Raw genomic sequence first — 24,256 nt, 5'->3', positions numbered from 1 at the left:
GAAATGAAGCGAGAAGAGAAACCAAAAGAAAAAAGAAGAAAAAGAAATGAACATAGCCTGCAAGAAGTATGGGATTATGTAAAAAGACCAAATCTACGTCTGATTGGGGTGCCTGAAAGTGAGGGGGAAAATGGAACCAAGTTGGAAAACACTCTTCAGGATATCATCCAGGAGAACTTCCCCAACCTAGTAGGGCAGGCCAACATTCAAATCCAGGAAATACAGAGAACGCCACAAAGATACTCCTCGAGAAGAGCAACTCCAAGACACATAATTGCCAGATTCACCAAAGTTGAAATGAAGGAAAAAATCTTAAGGGCAGCCAGAGAGAAAGGTCGGGTTACCCACAAAGGGAAGCCCATCAGACTCACAGCAGATCTCTCGGCAGAAACTCTCCAAGCCAGAAGAGAGTGGGGGCCAATATTCAACATTCTTAAAGAAAAGAATTTTAAACCCAGAATTTCATATCCAGCCAAACTAAGTTTCATAAGTGAAGGAGAAATAAAATCCTTTACAGATAAGCAAATGCTTAGAGATTTTGTCACCACTAGGCCTGCCTTACAAGAGACCCTGAAGGAAGTACTAAACATGGAAAGGAACAACCGGTACCAGCCATCTCAAAAACATGCCAAAATGTAAAGACCATCAAGGCTAGGAAGAAACTGCATCAACTAATGAGCAAAATAACCAGTTAATATCATAATGGCAGGATCAAGCTCACACATAACAATCTTAACCTTAAATGTAAATGGACTAAATGCTCCAATTAAGAGACACAGACTGGCAAACTGGATAAAGAGTCAAGACCCATCAGTCTGCTGTATTCAGGAGACCCATCTCACACGCAGAGACATACATAGGCTCAAAATAAAGGGATGGAGGAAGATCTACCAAGCAAATGGAGAACAAAAAAAAGCGGGGGTTGCAATACTAGTCTCTGATAAAACAGACTTTAAACCATCAAAGATCAAAAGAGACAAAGAAGGCCATTACATAATGGTAAAGGGATCAATTCAACAGGAAGAGCTAACTATCCTAAATATATATGCACCCAATACAGGAGCACCCAGATTCATAAAGCAAGTCCTTAGAGACTTACAAAGAGACTTAGACTCCCATACAATAATAATGGGAGACTTCAACACTCCACTGTCAACATTAGACAGATCAACGAGACAGAAAGTTAACAAGGATATCCAGGAATTGAACTCATCTCTGCAGCAAGCAGACCTAATAGACATCTATAGAACTCTCCACCCCAAATCAACGGAATATACATTCTTCTCAGCACCACATCGTACTTACTCCAAAATTGACCACGTAATTGGAAGTAAATCACTCCTCAGCAAATGTACAAGAACAGAAATTATAACAAACTGTCTCTCAGACCACAGTGCAATCAAACTAGAACTCAGGACTAAGAAACTCAATCAAAACCGCTCAACTACATGGAAACTGAACAACCTGCTCCTGAATGACTACTAGGTACATAACGAAATGAAGGCAGAAATAAAGATGTTCTTTGAAACCAATGAGAACAAAGATACAACATACCAGAATCTCTGGGACACATTTAAAGCAGTGTGTAGAGGGAAATTTATAGCACTAAATGCCCACAAGAGAAAGCAGGAAAGATCTAAAATTGACACTCTAACATCGCAATTAAAAGAACTAGAGAAGCAAGAGCAAACACATTCGAAAGCTAGCAGAAGGCTAGAAATAACTAAGATCAGAGCAGAACTGAAGGAGATAGAGACACAAAAAACCCTCCAAAAAATCAATGAATCCAGGAGTTGGTTTTTTGAAAAGATCAACAAAATTGACAGACCACTAGCAAGACTAATAAAGAAGAAAAGAGAGAAGAATCAAATCGACGCAATTAAAAATGATAAAGGGGATATCACCACTGACCCCACAGAAATACAAACTACCATCAGAGAATACTATAAACACCTCTACGCAAATAAACTGGAAAATCTAGAAAATATGGATAATTTCCTGGACACTTACACTCTTCCAAGACTAAACCAGGAAGAAGTTGAATCCCTGAATAGACCAATAGCAGGCTCTGAAATTGAGGCAACAATTAATAGCCTACCAACCAAAAAAAGTCCAGGACCAGATGGATTCACAGCTGAATTCTACCAGAGGTACAAGGAGGAGTTGGTACCATTCCTTCTGAAACTATTCCAATCAATAGAAAAAGAGGGAATCCTCCCTAACTCATTTTATGAGGCCAACATCATCCTGATACCAAAGCCTGGCAGAGATACAACAAAAAAAGAGAATTTTAGACCAATATCCCTGATGAACATCGATGCAAAAATCCTCAATAAAATACTGGCAAACCGGATTCAGCAACACATCAAAAAGCTTATCCACCATGATCAAGTGGGCTTCATCCCTGGGATGCAAGGCTGGTTCAACATTTGCAAATCAATAAACATAATCCAGCATATAAACAGAACCAAAGACAAGAACCACATAATTATTTCAATAGATGCAGAAAAGGCTTTTGACAAAATTCAACAGCCCTTCATGCTAAAAACGCTCAATAAATTCCGTACTGATGGAACGTACCTCAAAATAATAAGAGCTATTTATGACAAACCCACAGCCAATATCATACTGAATGGGCAAAAACTGGAAAAATTCCCTTTGAAAACTGGCACAAGACAGGGATGCCCTCTCTCACCACTCCTATTCAACATAGTGTTGGAAGTTCTGGCTAGGGCAATCAGGCAAGAGAAAGAAATCAAGGGTATTCAGTTAGGAAAAGAAGAAGTCAAATTGTCCCTGTTTGCAGATGACATGATTGTATATTTAGAAAACCCCATTGTCTCAGCCCAAAATCTCCTTAAGCTGATAAGCAACTTCAGCAAAGTCTCAGGATACAAAATTAATGTGCAAAAATCACAAGCATTCTTATACACCAGTAACAGACAAACAGAGAGCCAAATCATGAATGAACTTCCATTCACAATTGCTTCAAAGAGAATAAAATACCTAGGAATCCAACTTACAAGGGATGTAAAGGACCTCTTCAAGGAGAACTACAAACCACTGCTCAGTGAAATAAAAGAGGACACAAACAAATGGAAGAACATACCATGCTCATGGATAGGAAGAATCAATATCGTGAAAATGGCCATACTGCCCAAGGTAATTTATAGATTCAATGCCATCCCCATCAAGCTACCAATGAGTTTCTTCACAGAATTGGAAAAAACTGCTTTAAAGTTCATATGGAACCAAAAAAGAGCCCGCATCTCCAAGACAATCCTAAGTCAAAAGAACAAAGCTGGAGGCATCACGCTACCTGACTTCAAACTATACTACAAGGCTACAGTAACCAAAACAGCATGGTACTGGTACCAAAACAGAGATATAGACCAATGGAACAGAACAGAGTCCTCAGAAATAATACCACACATCTACAGCCATCTGATCTTTGACAAACCTGAGAGAAACAAGAAATGGGGAAAGGATTCCCTATTTAATAAATGGTGCTGGGAAAATTGGCTAGCCATAAGTAGAAAGCTGAAACTGGATCCTTTCCTTACTCCTTATACAAAAATTAATTCAAGATGGATTAGAGACTTAAATGTTAGACCTAATACCATAAAAATCCTAGAGGAAAACCTAGGTAGTACCATTCAGGACATAGGCATGGGCAAAGACTTCATGTCTAAAACACCAAAAGCAACGGCAGCAAAAGCTAAAATTGACAAATGGGATCTCATTAAACTAAAGAGCTTCTGCACAGCAAAAGAAACTACCATCAGAGTGAACAGGCAACCTACAGAATGGGAGAAAATTTTTGCAATCTACTCATCTGACAAAGGGCTAATATCCAGAACCTACAAAGAACTCAAACAAATTTACAAGAAAAAAACAAACAACCCCATCAAAAAGTGGGCAAAGGATATGAATAGACATTTCTCAAAAGAAGACATTCATACAGCCAACAAACACATGAAAAAATGCTCATCATCACTGGCCATCAGAGAAATGCAAATCAAAACCACAATGAGATACCATCTCACACCAGTTAGAATGGCGATCATTAAAAAGTCAGGAAACAACAGGTGCTGGAGAGGATGTGGAGAAATAGGAACACTTTTACACTGTTGGTGGGATTGTAAACTAGTTCAACCATTATGGAAAACAGTATGGCGATTCCTCAAGGATCTAGAACTAGATGTACCATATGACCCAGCCATCCCATTACTGGGTATATACCCAAAGGATTATAAATTATGCTGCTATAAAGACACATGCACACGTATGTTTATTGCAGCACTATTCACAATAGCAAAGACTTGGAATCAACCCAAATGTCCATCAGTGACAGATTGGATTAAGAAAATGTGGCACATATACACCATGGAATACTATGCAGCCATAAAAAAGGATGAGTTTGTGTCCTTTGTAGGGACATGGATGCAGCTGGAATCCATCATTCTTAGCAAACTATCACAAGAACAGAAAACCAAACACCGCATGTTCTCACTCATAGGTGGGAACTGAACAATGAGATCACTTGGACTCAGGAAGGGGAACATCACACACTGGGGCCTATCATGGGGAGGGGGGAGGGGGGAGGGATTGCATTGGGAGTTATACCTGATGTAAATGACGAGTTGATGGGTGCAACACACCAACAAGGCACAAGTATACATATGTAACAAACCTGCACGTTATGCACATGTACCCTACAACTTACAGTATAAGAAAAATAAATAAATTAAAAAAAAAAAGAAAAAAATCACATAATTCCACATGTCCACTATTTTAATTTTGTACATTCCTTCTAGCTATTAAATCTGAATATTTTTAAAGCACTTAAAAAATGAAGTTAATATATTTCATTGCAGAAATTGGAAAATGCAGAAGAGCAAAACTAAAATAAATATTGTCATCTGTCATCTATTGATCATAACTCTTAAGTATAGGAACATTTAGTATTATGTGTATCTGTAATGTTCTATGATTGCCTTTTAAATGTGCAGTTAAATTGTGATTATCTTGTGATATCTTAACGTTCTTTCATAACCTATCTATTGGTCAAATTGTAGACTTTAATGGCCTGTACAGGTTGGCTATATCATTCTTGGTTGTATTGTCAGGATAGTTAAAATTGTTAGCTAGTATTAATACTATAATAACACGGTTATAGTTATACTTTTGCTTGAATTTTTAGTTATTTTCTTAGAATAATAAAGCTTTGGAAGTTTGAATTGCTGTGTTAAGATTGATACATTGTTTTAAGAGTTTTGATACATAATACCAAATTGCTCTAAAACAGGTTGTGTATCATTTTGCACGCTCATCAAGTGTTGACAGCACCGTTTTCCCTGAATACTGCCAACACTGGATATTAATCTGATTCCTGAAACGTGGTATCTTATTTTCATCTGTATTTTATTGTTGCTACTTATTTGATTTATTTATTTTTCGAGACAGAGTCTTGCTCTGTTGTCCAGGCTGGAGTGCGGTGGTGCAATCTCAGCTCACTGCAACCTCCACCTCCCAGGTTCAGGCAGTTTTCCTGCTTCAGCCTCCCTGGGACTACAGGTATGCACCACCACCCTCAGCTAATTTTATATTTTTAGTAGAGATAGGGTTTCACCGTCTTGGCCAGGCTGGTGTCGAACTCCTGACCTCAGGTGATCCACTCGCCTTGGCCTCCCAAAGTGATGGGATTACAGGTGTGAGCCACCGTGGCTGGCCATTGCCAGTTATTTTTTATGTTTATTTATCTTTGATATTCTTTTATAAATGGTGTGTTCCAGTTTATTTTTAAAAACTTTTTTTTTCTTAAGTTTAGGTAGGTAGGTACTCTGAGGGCATTATTATTATGTTGTTGGTAGGCATTGACATTTTTTTCCAGAATTTTTTGTGTGTTGTGTTTTCTATTAGCTTGATTTTTATATTATCCAAACTTACTTACTTCCTTCCTTCCTTCCTTCCTTCCTTCCTTCCTTCCTTCCTTCCTTCCCTCTTTCCCTCCCTCCCTCCCTCCCTCCCTCCCTCCCTCCTTCCCTCCCTCCCACCCACCTACCAATCTACCTACCTACAGGATCTCACTTTGTCACCCAGGCTGGAGGAGTGCAGTGGCACAATCTTGGCTCACTGCAGTCTCTGCCTCCTGGGTTCAAGTCCTCCTCCCCCCTCAGCCTCCCAAGTAGCTGGGACTACAGTTGTGTGCCACCGTGCCCAGCTAATTTTTTGTTTTTGTATTTTTTTTGTAGAGATGATGTTTCGCCATGTTGCCCGTGGCTGGTCTCGAACTCCTGGGCTCAAGCGATCCATCTGCCTTGGCCTCCCAGAGTGCTAGGATTACAGGTGTGAGCCATTATGTCTGACCTCAGTCTTTTTCTTTATGGTTTGCTTAATGTCTTCTTGCTTGATTCAAGGTTATTAGAAGTTCTACTACATATTAAGTATATTGAGTATACAGACTAAGTGACTAATTAAAGACTAACTTTAATTAATTTTTTATTTTGAAATCTTAAGTCCATATGGTTTTTTTGATCTGAGTTGTGAGGCAGGAATCTGATGTTTATTTTTTAAATGGTTAAGTAGCCCTACCAAAACCATTTGTTACAAGCTTAATTTTTTAAAGTGTATATGCTTGGTATGTTCTCTTTCTTACCCTTTGGTTTAGTTCATTGATCTTCCCGTATAAATACTACATTCTTGGAGTTATAAATTTACAGCAATTATGTAGTGTTTATTTATGTAGGAAGATTACCAGAGTTTATGTTAATTTAGGGAGATAAGCAAACAGTAAGTCAAATGATTACAAATTGTGCTATTTTCTGGAAAGAAATAAATATGGTGAGACTTATTTGGAGTCATCAAGGAGGACCTGCCTTTTTGAAAAGGATATTTTTTCATGCTAATTCCTGAATTACATGACAGTTAGGGAATACTAAAAAGAAAAAAAAGACTAAAGGAAAATAAAGACTTAGCAGCAAGAGATAATAATCATTAATATATGCTGTGTTTATCCTCCATATTTTACTTTTGACAACTGCATAATGTTTCCAGCTGTGGCTATCTGATATTTTGCCATTACTTTATCATTTGACATTTGAATGATTTGTTTTGTTTGATCTCATAATGCTTCAATAAAAATTTTACATAATGGGAATTTTGGTCAACATTTTAATGATAATGCTTAATGACTATATGTGTAGTCTAATCTGAGACTGAATATACTATAAATTTTTTATTTTATTTCATTTTATGTCATGTCATGTTATGTTATGTTATTTTATTTTTGAGACGAAGTCTTGCTCTGTCGACCAGACTGGAGTGCAGGGCGCTGTCTCGGCTCACTGCAACCTCCGCCTCCCGGGTTCAAGCAGTTCTCTGCCTCAGCCTCCCCAGTAGCTGGGATTACAGGTGCCTGCTACCACGCCCAGCTAATTTTTGTATTTTTAGTAGAGATGGGGTTTCACCATCTTGGCCAGTCTGGTCGTGAACTCCTGACCTTGTGATCCACTTGCCTCAGCCTCCCAAAGTGCTGGGATTACAGGCGTGAACCACTGTGCCTGACCTGTAATTTATTTTTTTTACTGATGAACAACACTAGGTTTGTTTTTACCCCTACCCTTGTTACAAATAGCATGACAATGAAGATCTTTAAACACAGAGTTTTGTTATATGTATGTTGGCAGACAGAGGGCAGTATCATTATTATTTATTTGTTAATAATTCCTGAAGTAGGATTATTAGATCAAAGTATTTGAACATTTTGTGGCTCTTGGCACATACTGGCAAATTGTTCTTTTCCTTTCTTTCCCTTTTCCCTTTTCCTTTTCCTTTTCTCCCCTTCCCCCTCTCCCTCCCCACTTCCGTCTTCCTACTTACCCCTTTCTCCTTCCTCCCTCCTCCTCCTTCCTCCCTCCTCCTCCTTCCTCCTCCCGCCTTCCCCTTCCCCTTCCCCTTCCCCTTCCATTTTCTTCTTTTGTTTCTGAAACAAGGTCTTGTTCTGGTGCCTAAGCTGGAGCCCAGTGGTGCAGAGCTTACTGCAGCCTTGAGCCCCTGGGCTCAAGTGATCGTCCCACCTCAGCCTCCCGAGTACCTGGGACCACAGGCACACACTGCTATGCCCAGCTAATTAAAAAAAAAAAATTGTTTTGTAGAGATGGGGTCTCACTGTGTTGCCCAGGCTAACCTTGAACTCCTGGCCTAAAGCAGTCCTCTCTCCTTGGCTTCCTAAAGTGCTGGGATTACAGGTGTGAGCCATTATGCCTGGCCAGCAAAATTGTTTTTTAAGGCCGGGCGCGGTGGCTCAGGCCTGTAATCCCAGCACTTTGGGAGGCCGAGGCGGGTGGATCACGAGGTCAGGAGATCGAGACTATCCTGGCTAACATGGTGAAACCCCGTCTCTACTAAAAATACAAAAAAAAAAAACTAGCCGGGCGTGGTGGCGGGCGCCTGTAGTCTCAGCTACTTGGGAGGCTGAGGCGGGAGAATGGCGTGAACCCGGGAGGCGGAGCTTGCAGTGAGCCGAGATCACGCCACTGCACTCCAGCCTGGGAGACACAGCGAGACTCCGTCTCAAAAAAAAAAAAAAAAAAATTGTTTTTTAAAAGTTTGTTCTACTAAAGATTATATATTAAGAAAAAAGGAAATTTTTTTTTCTGAATTTGAAGAGATTTATGGTATATTTGAAGGCTAGGCTATTCATTCCATGGATGTTATGACTGTTTTAGATGCTTGAGAGAGATTTTAAAGGTACATGAATACACTATAATAGTAGAGGAGGAAAATAATATACACATAACTATACCATAAATCATAATGTGTTAAGTGGCATAAGAAATGTGTAAACCAAATGCTATGGAAATTTAGAGAAAGGGGACTTTACGGCTAAAAAGCATGCCATTATCTTAATCATTTACTAATTCATGAGAAAAAATGGTACTTTTTTTTCAGTAATTTGTATATTCATGTTTTGTTCGCTTAATTCTTAATTTGAATTAATGGCTTAAATCCAGTGTCTTAATCATGGAACAGTGTAATTAGGAAAAAATACTTGTAAAATCAGTCTTACAGATTGTAGTCTATTAGCTGGGTGTAGTGGTGTGCACCTGTAATCCTAACTACTCAGGAGGCTGAGGCAGGAGAATTGCTTGAACCCGGGAGGCAGGGGTTGCATTGAGCTGAGATCACGCCACTACACTTCAGCCTGGGCAACAGAGTGACTGAGATTCTTTTTCAAACGTAAAAAAAAAAAAAAAAAAATTAGTTCTGTAACAAGAGCAGTATCTGGATTGATATGTGTAAGAAATGTAATCTTGCTAATATCCCAGTTTTATTTGGCAGTCTTTAAAAAAGTCATCAGTGTGATTTTAAAAATATATATTAGCAAGTCACTGAATTATAATTCTTAATCTGTTTTTGCTTCTCATACATATACTATCCTAATATGGTCTTTGAAAATGATATAAGAAACTCCAGTGTTGAAAAACACAGCTATCTTTTCTTTTGACAGACCGAGAAGCCTAAGATAAACTTCATAGTATATAGGCTAAATTAGTAAAGAGAGGTAAGGATGGTCATGTTTGTCAGAGACCTAGAGAAACTGTTCTCTTGGTTATGAATACACTCAAGACTGATTGGATAGGTGGACTGAAGTAAAAATGTTATCACATTTGTTAATTTTAATTAGCCAGATGTTGGGACAGAAATGTGAAGGCTGCATAGTCTGTCAGTATTTTAAAAGAACTCAGTACTGAATGGAAGGCAAGGGCATGAAGGCAGCACATGTTAATGCAACTTCTTTACAGATGGAAATGTAATTCTCACATAGGAGACTCCTTTAGTATGTAGTTTTCATCTTGGCAAGGAAGACTGCTTTTTCTTTCTCCATAATGGGTAGTTTCTAAATCTTTCCTAGACTAGGTCATGGAGGCCAAATACTATTGTGGGTCAAGGGGGTCCATCCTTTTCTTAGGTGACTGTATCACATATGTCTGAAATATAATTTTAAATATGAGATAATAATAACACCTCCTGCCTAGCTATGACTGCAGTCTAGCACCAAATGAGGTCAGAATTTCCCCCTTTATATTTAGTCCATCTTTCTGTTGAAAGCATTTGTAGATTGAGTGGTTTTTGTATCATGAATCAGGTTTATTCTCTCCCAAGGCGGGAAGTTTTCAAATGTTACATTTCTTTTTTTTTTTTTTTTTTTTTTTTTTGAGACGGAGTCTCACTGTGTCTCCCAGGCTGGAGTGCAGTGGCGCGATCTCGGCTCACTGCAAGCTCCGCCCCCCGGGTTCACTCCATTCTCCCGCCTCAGCCTCCCAAGTAGCTGGGACTACAGGCGCCCGCTACCGCGCCCGGCTAGTTTTTTTTTTTTTTTTGTATTTTTAGTAGAGACGGGGTTTCACCATGTTAGCCAGGATAAATGTTACATTTCTTAATACGCAGCAGGTGGATTTTGTCTGAAAGATAGTTTTATGCCAGGATATTGTACTTGTTTCACTATTGAACTACAGAACCTTAGAATTATTTTAAAGATTGGGAAGGTATGACCTGTCTGCCATGAAAGACCTTTGTACTGGTAAATTTGCCATCCTTGTTAATTTTACTCAAACTTTGTTTTTGGAAAAAAAAAAAACCCGCATTTTAAGTAATAATTTTCATGTATTTATATCTAGGTCTTGAGGTTTTTTTGGTCTGTTTTACTATATTGGAGTATATAGCCATTTAAAGCAGTGGCTAAGGTACTGAAGTCTGTGGATCAAATTTTATTACGAAAGGGGGATGCTGAATGGGTTCATTGACTTGCCAAACTTTCTGAAATATAATTGAGATTTTTTTCATGTCTTTATATTCTGGAGACATTGCATATTTAGAATCTCAAAGAGGTTATCTACCTAAAATATTGAAAATTATAGGTACAGAGTATTTTATATAATTAGAAGTGTACGTCATTATTTACTGCACATGATTACTGTGCTGAAAATAATGTGTTGATTTTAAATTTTGAAACAATTCTAAACAAAAGTTACAAGTACAGTACATAAGTTTTTTCCTAGGATATTTGAGATGGATGCTCCTCTTTTGTCCCCCTACTTTAGTATCAGCTCTTTCTCTTCCTCAAGGATATTCTCCTATATAGCCATAATATACCATCAAAATCAGAAAGTAACAAGTGTATGTTATACACAGACACATACGTTTGTATATATGTATGTGTGTGTATGTATTGAAAATTGTAAGTGCACATCTCCAATTTCATTCCATCACTGTAAGGGTCCTAATTTTCATCTCTCCCATATTTGTATTTTCTTTCTGATGGCGAAATACCGTTATCCTCCATATATGTACTTATTTGATCAATCCCCCTGGAATTAATCCATCACCTCCTTCAGGTTCTTCCCTTTCTTCTCTGAAAAATACTAGGGAAGAACCCGAGGGAGGTAATGGATTAGTTAATTGTGGGAGGAATTAGTGTAATTAAGGGGGAGGCAGTGGCCCTGCTTACCTCTCTTGTGCTGTGATGTCTTATGCCAGGCCATTCTTCTCATGTGGGTGCCCCTCAACCTATTTAACTCAGACATCTCATGCTAGTCCATTCTTCTCATGCTCTGTTAGAAACTTTTCCTCATTCTGTAGGCTGTAATACCCTAATACCCTGTTCTGGGCCACTGTGGTTTTCTCTCCAGCATGGACATCTACCTCTTTCAGTCTCATGTAATGACTTTTGGACTGAATTTTTAGGAAGAAATGTGGAAAAGAAAGAGCTGAAGTAATTTTGTAGTGTTTAAGGCCAATATTTAACTGTGTTATAGAATTGGTATGTGAATAGAATCATTTTTTCGATGCCTAAAAATATAGAAAAATCAGCAAAATTGTAATTTTGGAGTGCCATAGTAATGGAGATAAAAAGCTCTGGTAAAATTTAGCTTGGAAATTAAAATTATCTGCAAATGCGTACAAGTGTTGCAGAGTTATAATATTTACATGTATTTTGATAAACTAAGTAGGATGTCCCCCAAATTTACTAACAGTTCAAATAAATAGGTTGCTATTTAGAAGCAAGAAAGTTTTAGACTTTGGGGCTTCTGTTTCTTGTACTGTCCAGAACTCTTAAGTAAGCAGATGATAAATACAAGGTAATTATGCATATCAAAGAATCAAATGTGAAGATTTGCAGTTCATTCTTAACTAAAGTGTTTAATGATAGAAGGCTATAAATTGTTTATTATGTTATAGATGGAAATAATTACAACAATAACATAAAGGATGAGCTCTTCCATAGCATGCTTGTCCTGGTTCAGAGGGTAAATTTTAATTGAATGATTAGTAATTAAGTTTATGTACATCAGCAGTGTGAGTGCTAAGAATTACTGATCAAGCGGATGACATGAAAATGAAAATGATTACTTCTACCCTCAAAGGAATTTCCAGGGAAATCCACACTACTAATTACATTTAACTAAATAAATGGTATAGTAATGTACATTTAAAGTGCCATGTAGTCAGTTTTTGTTTGGATTTATGTGGTAACTTTATCAGTCTGATAGGATCGATTAGAATCTTGAGACTAGTAACTCACTGTTGTGTTTAAATTTGGAATGTACGATTTATTTTGGCAATTTGGTAAAATTTTATTCATGTTTTTGACTTAACGTTTTTGTCACACCATGAAAATAAGCCTCTGTATTTAAACTAACTTTATATCTACAGTATAATAGTGCAGCAACTGTTACACTGAAAAGAATATCATACTTAGTCTAGTTGAAAACTTCAATTTCTGTCACAGACAAGCTGTATGACTGTGGACAGATCACTTTGAATCTCACTTTCCTTTTCACAACAAATATTTACTAGTCTTTTTATTTTTATTTTTATTTTTATTTTTTGGAGACGGAGTCTTACTCTGTTGCCCAGGCTAGAGTGCAATGGAGTGATCTCGGCTCACTGCAACCTTCGCTCCCCTGGGTTCAAGCAGTCTTCTCCTGCCTAAGCCTCCCAAGTAGCTGGGATTATAGGCGTACACCACCACACCAGGCTAATTTTTGTATTTTTAGTAGAGACAGAGTTTCACCATGTTGGCCAGGCTGATTTCCAACTCCTGACTACAAGTGATCCACTCACCTTAGCTGGGATTACAGATATGAGCCATTGCTCCAAACCTTACCTAGTCTTTTATAATCCAAGCATTGTGTTGTGATTACAAAAAGTAAAGGAAGGCCAGGCTCATTCATGTGTGTAATCCCAGCACTTTGCAAGGCCCAGGCAGGAGGATTGCTTGAGCCTAGGAGTTCGAGACAAGCCTGGGCAATAGAGTGAGACCCATTTCTAAAAAGAAATATGAAAAATAAAAATAAAAGAGCTGTGGTAGGGTTCCTTAAGAACCTGTGGGTGTGGGATGGTGGTAGAGTGGAGATACTTACACAGCAACGCTGTGTACTGTGAGTGATTACCCCACCTCACAGAGGGCTTGAGATAATTGTGTATATGAATGTGCTTAGTATATATATTATATATGTAAAATGACTAGCAAATCAGTAAATTGTATAAATGTTAATTTTAAACATATTTTTATTCGTGCATTTTTATGACTTAGTTTTAAGATCCAAAACGAGGAATGAAGAAAAGGGAAAGCAGGGATGGTAGACAATGATATGCAATTAATAAGCTAAATATTTGATTAATCCTTAGTTTGGACTTCTGTTTTGGTTGAACATTTTTGATTATAAGCATTCGGGGCAAATGTGTGCTCTTTGTAATTCAGTATAGATTGCTGGGCAAAGCTCTTTTCTGGTAAGAGTCAGATTTAAAAGATGGTTGAGAATTTATTCTTTTCCTTCTTTAAACATGGTTTAGCTGAGTAGCTTGGATTCTTAAAAACACAATGTGACTTTTTACCTGTTATTCTGTGTAGGTTAATGTTGTGCTCAAGTTTTTTATGTGACATGACTATTTAGTCTGAAGGGTGCACTTGTTTTATAGTTGCTGAATATTAATGCTACTCCTTGCAAACCTTTCGAGTATCTTGTTTTCCCTTGACTGTGTCAGATATTTAATGTGAGCGATAGAATCTTAGGAATTGATTTTATTAAAAGTTAATAAACTTTAAAAACAGTTTTACTTTGAGATTTTGAGCCTGATTTTATATATGTGGATGTTTGCCTTTGTTGTTGAATCAACATGAATTATATATTTGTTTGAAATGTGGTTGGATATTTAGGTAACTACTGTTTTTTGATGTAACAGATATTCAGATATATGGCTTGAAATTTTTTTCCTATAAAAACTAAGACTTGTTACAAATTTTTTTTTATTAGAAAAAAATAAGAAGTATATGGCATTTTAAGAGAGAGGACATCACCGCTGTTAAATTTTGTTATATTTTCTGCATCTTAGGCATAGCTGTAATACCATATTTACTTTGTATACTTTCTTCATCTCATGCTATGGCAAGCATTTCTCTATGTCAGATTTTTAAAAGCTAATTTTTAATGGCTGAATAATATTTGTATAGGTGTATCATAATACATACGCTTAGCCTACCTCCCATCATTGGACCTGGAAGGTCTCCCTCTGCCACCACACTCACACACTTTTTTTATTGTTAAAATATTATTGCAGTGTTTTTCTCTGTGTGTTTCATTCCCAGAAGTAGATGGCATGGTAAAGGATGTTATCTGAAAATGTCATACCAACTAATACAGTTTCGATAGGTGTATGAATGCTCGTATGTATCTCATCCTTGCCAATATTGAGTGGAAATCTCTTTTCCTGGAGTAGTTGGTTCTTTAGCAGGAGGGAAGCATTTGGGAGTATCTTCAGGGTGGCTGAACTTTGCAACCTCTTCAATAAATAACTTACCACTCTGTAATTTGCCCACCTGTATTACCCCACCCTCAAGCCCCAGACTTTAGGAAATGACATCAGGCCTATATCTAGAGAGTTCAGAGTTCTGTGAGGTACAGCATTCCTTCCAACGGGACCTAAAATTCCTAGAGTTGCAGAATTTTACTGATAAGACAAAGGAGGTCTCAGGAGTCCAGAGTTGCTTGGGGCTTGGCTCAGAATTCCAAGGAGGCCCATAACTCCATGAGGCCCAGAGTTCCTGGCTGGGGAACATTGGGAGGCCTGGGATACTGTGGCTTAGACTCAAGCAGAAAGGTGAACACAGATCTTTATTAGCAAACACCAAATTTGACATTTAAAAGAGATTTCTGAGCAGCTGTGGACCTCGCCAAGACCATGCAGATTCCACTGACTATTTCTGTACCTGTGCTCCAGCTGCGCAGGCTTGAAGGTTTGTGAAATAATGTCAGTACATTAGAGCAGCACCTCTGCACACCTATGGGAGTCTGCAGCTGTGACACATAGAAGTTGGCCATGTCCAGATTGGTGGCTCCGAAGTGGGCAGCCATGTGCACACAGTTGTGTAGTGTGAAGCTCACCTGTCGACACACCGTAGCCAGCATGCTGCAGAGGTAACACTCCCGAAGGGCAGCTCGAGCCCACTGCTCCTGGGATTCCTGCAATTCTTGAACTATGGGACACTGTTGGATTTCAGGAACCTCTCGCTTCAAGGGCCCCAGCGTCCATCAGGGGCAATGTCACGACTGAAGCCATCAGGGCCCCAGGGTAACTGGAGCACAGGCACAGGAATAGTCAGTGGAGTCTGCATTGTCTTGGTGAGGTCTACAGCTGCTCAGAAATCTCTTTTAAATGTCAGATTTGGTATTTGCTAATTTGGTATTAGACAAAGGTTTTACATTTTAATTTACCTTTGATTATTTATTTGAAATTTTAAAAAAAGTACTGTTCTTTATTCTGAAATTCTGTACTTGCAAAATACATTTTGCAAATTGAAAATAAATGAGTACAGTACTCATTTATTTTTAAAGAAATATCAGTGAGATATAATTCACATAATCACGGTATGATTCATATACTTCATCCCTGGTCCTTAGGGGATATGTTTTTGTATATGAGATTTATAAAAAGTAAGAACTTAAAAGAATCTATAGGTTATCTAATTCAAATAGTTAAAAACTACCCACTTCTGCTTTGAAAGCCACTTCTTAGAACCACTGTGTAGAACATGCTACCTGATCAAGAATAAATCAACACCTTACTTCCCGTCTTCTATCCATTAGATAGCTGGGTAAAATAAAATCTCTTTTCCTGATATTTCTCCTTTACTTACACTCTAGCGTGCCCCGTGGCCAGCTATAAGTTGCCCTCTACTTTTGTAGAGCCCTTTGCTATGTTTCTGCAGAATCTGCTTTTTCTGATTCATGTAATTCAAAACTAGCTCTATTTTCTTCCAAATTAAAACTCTTTCTTAATTAAGGCTGGCCCAAAATAGAAATTAGAGGGAAAGTCTGATTCCAGGATGTGAAAGACTAATAGTATTCACAAGAATACTTGAATTTTTTTTTTTTTTTTTGAGACAGAGTCTCGCTCTGTTGCCCAGGCTGGAGTGCAGTGGCGCGATCTCGGCTTACTGCTAGTTCCGCCTTCTGGGTTCACGCCATTCTCCTGCCTCAGTAGCTGGGACCACAGGCACCTGCCACCATGCCCGGCTTATTTTTTATTTTCAGTAGAGATGGGGTTTCACCGTGTTAGCCAGGATGGTCTCAATCTCCTGACCTCGTGATCTCATTTTTTTTTTTTTTTTGAGACGGAGTCTCGCTCTGTCACCCAGGTTGGAGTGCAGTGGCCGGATCTCAGCTCACTGCAAGCTCCGCCTCCCGGGTTTACGCCATTCTCCTGCCTCAGCCTCCCGAGTAGCTGGGACTACAGGCGCCTGCCACCTCGCCTGGCTAGATTTTTGTATTTTTTAGTAGAGACGGGGTTTCACCGTGTTAGCCAGGATGGTCTCGATCTCCTGACCTCGTGATCCGCCCGTCTTGGCCTCCCAAAGTGCTGGGATTACAGGCTTGAGCCAGTGAGCCCAGCTGATCCACCCATTTTTAAGGAGGAATGTGTATTGAATGATCAATTAGAATTTCAAGTAATGGGAAGAATTTAGAGGAACATTGAGGGACAGCTCATAGACAGTATTTAAACTGTCAATTTCAACTCTTTTCAGTTTAGCAAAAGAACTTACAGAAACTTGGTATATATCTTATGAAAGATCAGGCAATATCTTTTACTACAAAAATGGGATAATCATTTTCTAAATAATCATGAAGAAAATGTTCTGAGTAGGCAGTAAGGATTTCTCTGGTAACATGATGATTTAAAAATGTAGTTGTCCACTTGAACTGGGTTGTATAAAGAATGCTTCTGTTTCTAAGTATAGCAAGAAAGATCATAACATACCTCGTTGCACCTCCCAGCCTCAGACATGTAGCAAGTGAAAGCTGTTTGAATTGGCAAATGAGGTAATTATTGAGTAGCTGGTTGGAATGTTTGCTACTAACTACACAGCAGAATTGTTAGTTCTTAGTACTGGTGCAATTATAGTAATTAGAATAAGTAAACTTCTTTTAAGATAATTGCAGGGCCACGTTATATAGAGCCTGTTTAACTTGCCTTTTAGTATTAGCATGGACATCAGTGTGTATGTTAAAAGATATCCTAATAGATTTTGCGGAGATGAAATTGTCTTATAGCAAATTCCAGATCAACATATGTATGGAATGTATCTAATGTAGTCTAGACCAGTGGCTCCCAGTTTTTTTGGCATCAGGGACTGGTTTTGTGGAAGACAATTTTTCTGCCAGGGTGTGTGTGTGTGGGAGGGGGGCAGGATGGTTTCAGGATGAAACTGATCATCAGGCATTATATTCTTATAAGGAGGACACAACCTAGATCCCTCACATGAGCAGTGTACAATAGGGCTTGCATTCCTTTGAGAATCTGATGTTGCCGCTGATCTGACAGGAGGCAGAGCTCTGGCAGTAATGCTCACCACCACTCACCTCCTACTGTGTGGCCTGGTTCCTAACAGGCCATGGACTGGGGGTTGGGGATACCTGGTCTAGATTGTTCTTCACTGATTAAATCTTCACCAGATTATTAAAAAGTAAAACAAAGAATAGCACCCTCCCTTGGCAAAACATCTTGGTGTGGTATCTTTTCTTCATTTTACAGCCAGGTGTAAAGAAAAAGTAAACCTCTACTGTTAAACTTCCCATCCAGCACTTAATTTCTCACCATTTGGCTTTTCTCCTTAACATAAAACTACTTTTATTAAAGGTCAGTAAAAGGCCTTCTGGTTGTCTTTTTCTTTAACTTATTTGGCATTATTGACCATTTTTTCCTGGAAACTTTCTTCCTCACTTTTTGTGATATTGCCTCCTGGTTTACCTGGTTGTGTTGAAGCCTGCTTTATTAGGATCCTTTCCTATGGGCCATCTTTAAATGTTGATTTAATCTGGCATATTGCTGTATGTCATCCTTTATTTACTAGAATTTCTTAATTTTCTTTTTATGGACAGACGACACGAACATAAGAATTTCTTAATTTCATCTACCTTTCAAATCATTTTGGGAAGCTTCTTCAAAGTATTCCTGGAAACACTTGCCTAGATATTCTGGGCTTTGGGTCTAGGATGGAATATGATCATCTATTTCGAAATAGCTCCTGAGATGACACTAATATGTATTTTGGTTAAGAACTATAGTTTGTCGCTGTCTCACCTCTTAATAGGTTTCATTTGAGGTGCTTTTTAAAATGTCAAGCCCTGTGCATTTAATTAATAAAGTAAGTGTCTTGATCAAGGTCATATACTTGTATGTTAATGAACTAGGATTTGAATTTGTACAAAATTGATTTCAAAACCCAGGAGAAAAAGAAAGGAAGGAGTTAGAAGAACAAGGTAGAAAAGCTCCACAGTGTGATCACCAGCTCCTCTCAGACTTTTCTCTTGCCTCAACTCTAACATGGTAAAACATTCTGAAAGGACTTAAAGATTCTGTTTCTAAAAATCCTTTGCTTTCTTTTCCATACAATTGCTACAAAATGGTAAAAGTGGCTCCTGGTATCACAGATATCCCAGAAAGTTGAAATGCTTTTTGAAATGATACTCCATCTTTCAAAGCCTCATTAAAATGTGACCTCCTTTCCAGGCTGGTGTGATTCTCAGTTTCCTGAAATTCTGTTGCTTTGGGGTATCTCATTCATGGTTTTGATAAAATTCTGCCTTGTTTGTTCATTGTTTGCATATCTTACCTCTTCTACCATACTAATATTTTTAAGATCAAGGACTACATCTTATCTTTGCATTCCTCATTCATTTATTTGATAAAAATTTAATAATCACTTATAAAGTGTCAGGTACTACTTTAGTCTCAGAAAATCTAGAGATTAATAAGAAATGGATACAAAGTTGAGATGTGGAGTAAGACAAAGATAAGCAAGTATCTTTAAAGCAGGACTGCTCAGATTCCTTTATTACGAATACTGGGGGATCCCAATCCCAAAGACCTGAAGAAACCTGATGTTAGCTATTATAAACAAATATTATTGTGACTTTCTTCAAAACCTTATAAACAAATATTTGATGAATGTTTTATTTTTAGGCTTGAAATTTAACATTCTTGAATAGTGATAGAATATATGGCTTTCATGGGCAAGACCTCAAAGATAAGAAGGATATGGGTTATTTTAACCTGCTTATTAGGTTAAAGTACAGGTGTTGTATTACTAACTGTAGTTACTCTTGTTTCATAATTTTCATAGAGTAACATCTTAAACTGTAAATATTATATTTTGTTTTAACAAGGACAAAAAAATTTAAAATCCAGTTATTTCCCCTTAAACTGCAATAAAATGAGGGAATGATAATGACATTGTTGCAAAACATGTATAATGCATTTCAAAGTCAAAATAAATGTAAAATAGACATTAATTTGGAACATTCAAAAAAGTTTGTTTGGATTTATTAAAATACTAGTTTGAAGAAATATGAAATGTTACGGATAGTCTTTTTCTCTTGAGTAATTTTTTTCTTAAGCCAGTATATATATTCTGAACTCTATTATTAAATGTTTTCTAAATAATGCAGAAGTACGCTTGATTTGGGTTGTTTCCACAGATTTTGTGTTTAAGTAGAGTTTGATTTGGTAGGACTGATTATAGTTCTCTACTGTTTTGCATTAATGACACTATTTCCTTCCCTTCAGTAAAGCTAATGAACAAGGATCAATTGTAGTTATAAGTCACTTTGAGATTATTAGACAAGGCTGCTATATTTTGTCTTATAATTATAGGCCATTTGACATTTTGGTGTGGAAATAAATATTACTCTACTAAATGTGAGTAGAAATTAATGTCCAAACTCAGGCATAGCCTCACTGCTTTCAACATTCCTTTTTATTTATTTTGAGGCCAGTACCCTTTAGTGTCAATAAATTGCCAACCTTACTCTTCTACTTTACTCCCCTGCATCCCTGTTTCAAATGTTTATTCCCTTCTTAAGGCTGTCTACTTCACCTTTGACCCTTATTCTTAGTAGTTGCACTAGGGTCCTTTCTTTTTCTGTGAGAAAACATGAATAGTAATAAAATACATTTCTTTGCAACTACCAATTATTGATATTCACGTGTCCACTGTGCCAAGGTATGATTCTAATGAGATCACTTATTTCTCACACCAACTCTGTGTTGTAGGTACTGCTTTTATCTGCATTTCAGAGAGGAGGGTACTGACACACAAAGTATAGGTTTGCCCAAGGTCACAAGGCGAATTTATTGATGGAACCGATATAAGAGATTTCAAGGAAATTTTAAGCTCTAATGGACTACTATAACCTTTGCCCCTAGACTTTTCCAAAGTTACACAACTACTTTCTTACAATTGTTGGTACTTCTGAAAAAAAAAAAAATGAGATAACTTGGATTAAGGTTATGTGATACTTAAGGAAGCACAGAAAAATTTGGAATACACTTAATTTACACCTTCAGGGTACTTCTTAGGAAAAATTTCCAGGGAAGAATAATAGTATTACCAAACTATTTTCGTATTTGTCAGATGCTATATTTTACTCTGCTACCAAGTAAAAGGACTGCTTACTTGTTACAAAATAGCTTGTTTTTAGAGCTCCCATAGCAATGTCATACAGTCACAATGATTTGAGTAAGGTGACTTTGCTTATGGGAAATAAACTGTATTTTATCAGGCTTATTTGAATGACATTTTGGTAACCTCTGTGTTACAATAATAGAATCATTAAGACAATATGATAACCTACAAATACCTCATTTGTATGAGGTACTTGAGTCAATACAATAACCTACAAATACCTCATTTGTATGAGGTACTTGACTGAGTACTTTAGAAGAATATTCACTGAATCAGTGTTATTCTTGAAAGGACATAGATCTGTTATTGTATCTTGTAAAAGGACCTTTTTTCCCTCTTCTTCAACCTACTAAAGAGGTTATAATTTAGTTTCAGGACAGATGTGGGATTTGATACTGGGGCAGATGTGGGATTTGATACTAGGGGTAGGTAGAAGTACTCAGTCTGACAAGATTAAAGGCTATTGAACTTAGTTTCTCTCTTCTTTCTCTTCTAAATTTTGAATTGCTTTATCCTTTACTTTTCCATGTGAAACTCATTGTGGTTAGTGCAATAAAAGCAGTGGCCCTGGTGCTCAAGCATGTAATCCCAGCCCTTTGAGAGGCCGAGGCGGGAGGATTGCTTGAATCCCGGTGTTTGAGACCAGCCTGGGCAACATAGTGAGACCTCATCACTTAAAAAAATATTAGCTGGACATGGTGGCATGCACATGTAGTCTCAGCTAGTCGGGAGGCTGAGGTAGGAGAATCACTTGAGCCCAGCAGGCAGAAGTTGCAGTAAGCCATGATTGTGCCTCTCACTTCAACCTGCGCGACAGAGTGAGACTCTTCTTGGGGGAAAAAAAAAAAAACACTAAGTGGACCAGGACATAGAGGTCAAGAAGCATATTCCTTTCGCCTGCTCAGAGTCTGGGAAGTACAGTATAATAAAGGACATGAGATTTGCCATTCAGATTGAGCTGTAACTCTGCTACTTGGTAGAGATATCTGTCATTGGCAAGTTACTGTCAGAGATTTTGTTTACTTAGCTATAAAATTGTGTAAAGAATCTTACGTAGAGTTTTGTAATTATTGAAGTCATTGAATGCATGTAAAGTGCCTAGCTCAGTGTCTTTCTTATAGTTACTGAATAAAAATATTAAGTATTATTGTTAATGAAGATACTGGTAAAATATCACATGTCAAATAACCTGGTTAACCAGATTAGGAAGGTACTTGGGAATTCTGGGACAGAGTCTTTAATGGATAAATGAGAGTGGGTATTTAGAAAGGCAGTAGAACATACTGCCTAGTGTCAAATACTGACATTACCACTTATTAACTGTTTGGCACTAGCAAGTTATTTCACTTTTGTTTCTGTTTTTTCACCTTAAAATGGTAATGATAATGATACAGATTGGGTATCCCTAATCCAAAAATCTGAAATCTCAAATACTCCAAAATTTGAAACTTTGAGTGCTGACATGATGCTCAAAGGAAATGCTCATTGAACCAGTTTTTGGATTTTGGCTTTTCAGAATAGGGATGCTGAACTGATGAGCAATGCAAATATTCTAAAATTTGAAAAAGCCCCAAATCCAACACGCTTCTGGTCCCAAGCATTTTGGATAAGTGATACACAACCTGTAGCATCTATCTAATGGCGTTATAAAGGTTAACTAAGTCAGTGCTTGTAAAATACTGGCACACAGAAGAATTTATAACTTACTGGCTGTCACTGTCATTATTTTTTATGCATAGTAGTATCAGTGCTAGAGGATTTGGGGATTCAAAATTTGAAAAATGTCCCCCCAGGGGACATTTGTCAATGTCTGGAAGCATTTTTGGTTGCCACAGCTGGGGAGGAGGGATGCTAACTGACTTCTAATGGGTAAAGGCCAGGGATGCTGCCAAGCATCCTTCAATTAACAAGACACTTCTCACAATAAAGAATTATCCAATCCAAAATGTCAGTAGTGTCCAGATTGAGAATTCCTGTAGTACAGCTGTCTGGAGCTCTAGTTGCCAGCATCTGCAGTAACCTGTGCCTGATGCCTCCCTCTCATTTACTCTGTAGTCTCTTACTGGACTTAATACTCATTTTTCTCTTAACTTTTATCCCAGTACTCCCAATCATTATATTTGCAGGTAGGCTGTTCTCAGGCATTCTTCTTGAATTCTTTGTAGCATAACATGTAGATAACATATCAACCCCTTTAAAGAATTAAAAGTTAAAATTAAATATTAATATAATTTATGGTTCTTGTAGAAAAACTGATACACAAAGAAGAAAAATTTAAATGTTTCATAACCTTTCCCATCTAGAAATAAACACTATTAGAAAGTTGGTATATTCCCTGTTATTATTACCCTCCCCTCAGCTTCCCAAAGAAAGAAAAGTTTATAAAATATACATTTTATTTTTAAAAAACTAAATTCTAAAGATATTTAGTAAAAAGCAAGTTTCCTTTTTTCTCCCACCTTCATTTCCAGTCCTGTCTCTAGAGATAAGCATTAAATTGGTGCAAGTGTTTTGGCATTTTTTTATACTTTTATATACACCAGGCATTCCTATGTCAGTTTTTTTTGTGTGTAAACAGTACCATGATGTAAGTACTGTTCTGTGAATGTTTTTTCCCTATCACTGAATATACTGTGTGTATATATGTATATATATACTGAATATTCCTGTCAGTATATTCTTAGCAATTATGTGGTATTCTATAATACCTTTATCATGATTTATACAGTCAGCTATTAATGAAGATAGATGTTCATAGTTACACTGCTTAGGTTCCTTGGATTTCTAGGCACACATATAAATGCCTCTGTAATGTACATTTCTGAAAGTGAAATCCTGGGTCAAAAGGCATGTAGATTTAAATTTTGGTAGATTACCAAATTATTCTTCAGAAAAGCTGTACCAGTTTACAGTTTCACCAAGAACCATCCTGATGGTTGACTTATTTTCTTTAGGCTTATTTTAAGCATGAGTTTTTCCTCCAAATACTTTAGTCAGATCTCCTAGATTTTTATGTGTAATACTCATTTTGTTTGTATTTGAGTAATTTTCACATAGGAAGAGTTAAGGAGAGATATCTAAGTAGATGGATGGATTGTGTTATTTTTTGTTAATTTTTAATTTCACTACATTCAGAGAATATGATCTGTAGGTTCCAGTATTTATTTATTTTTCTGTGTAGCCTTACATAGAATCAGCTTATTTAGTATTCCATAGGTTTCAAAAATA

General features: G+C 37.4%; 1 protein-coding gene and 1 pseudogene across 4 annotated transcripts in view; one reads left to right on the top strand and one right to left on the bottom strand.

The window, feature by feature from the left end:
• The window catches only part of SEPT7 (septin 7), a 120,051-nt gene that overhangs the window by 45,450 nt on the left and 50,345 nt on the right, over window positions 1–24,256 (top strand). The gene's annotated exons all lie outside the window — the stretch shown is intronic.
• LOC112620546 lies at window positions 15,154–15,679 on the bottom strand (annotated as a pseudogene).

The sequence above is a fragment of the Theropithecus gelada genome, chromosome 3 (assembly GCF_003255815.1).
Source record: "Theropithecus gelada isolate Dixy chromosome 3, Tgel_1.0, whole genome shotgun sequence".
NCBI classification, from domain to species: Eukaryota; Metazoa; Chordata; class Mammalia; order Primates; family Cercopithecidae; genus Theropithecus; species Theropithecus gelada.
This window is presented reverse-complemented; position numbering and strand designations above follow the sequence as displayed.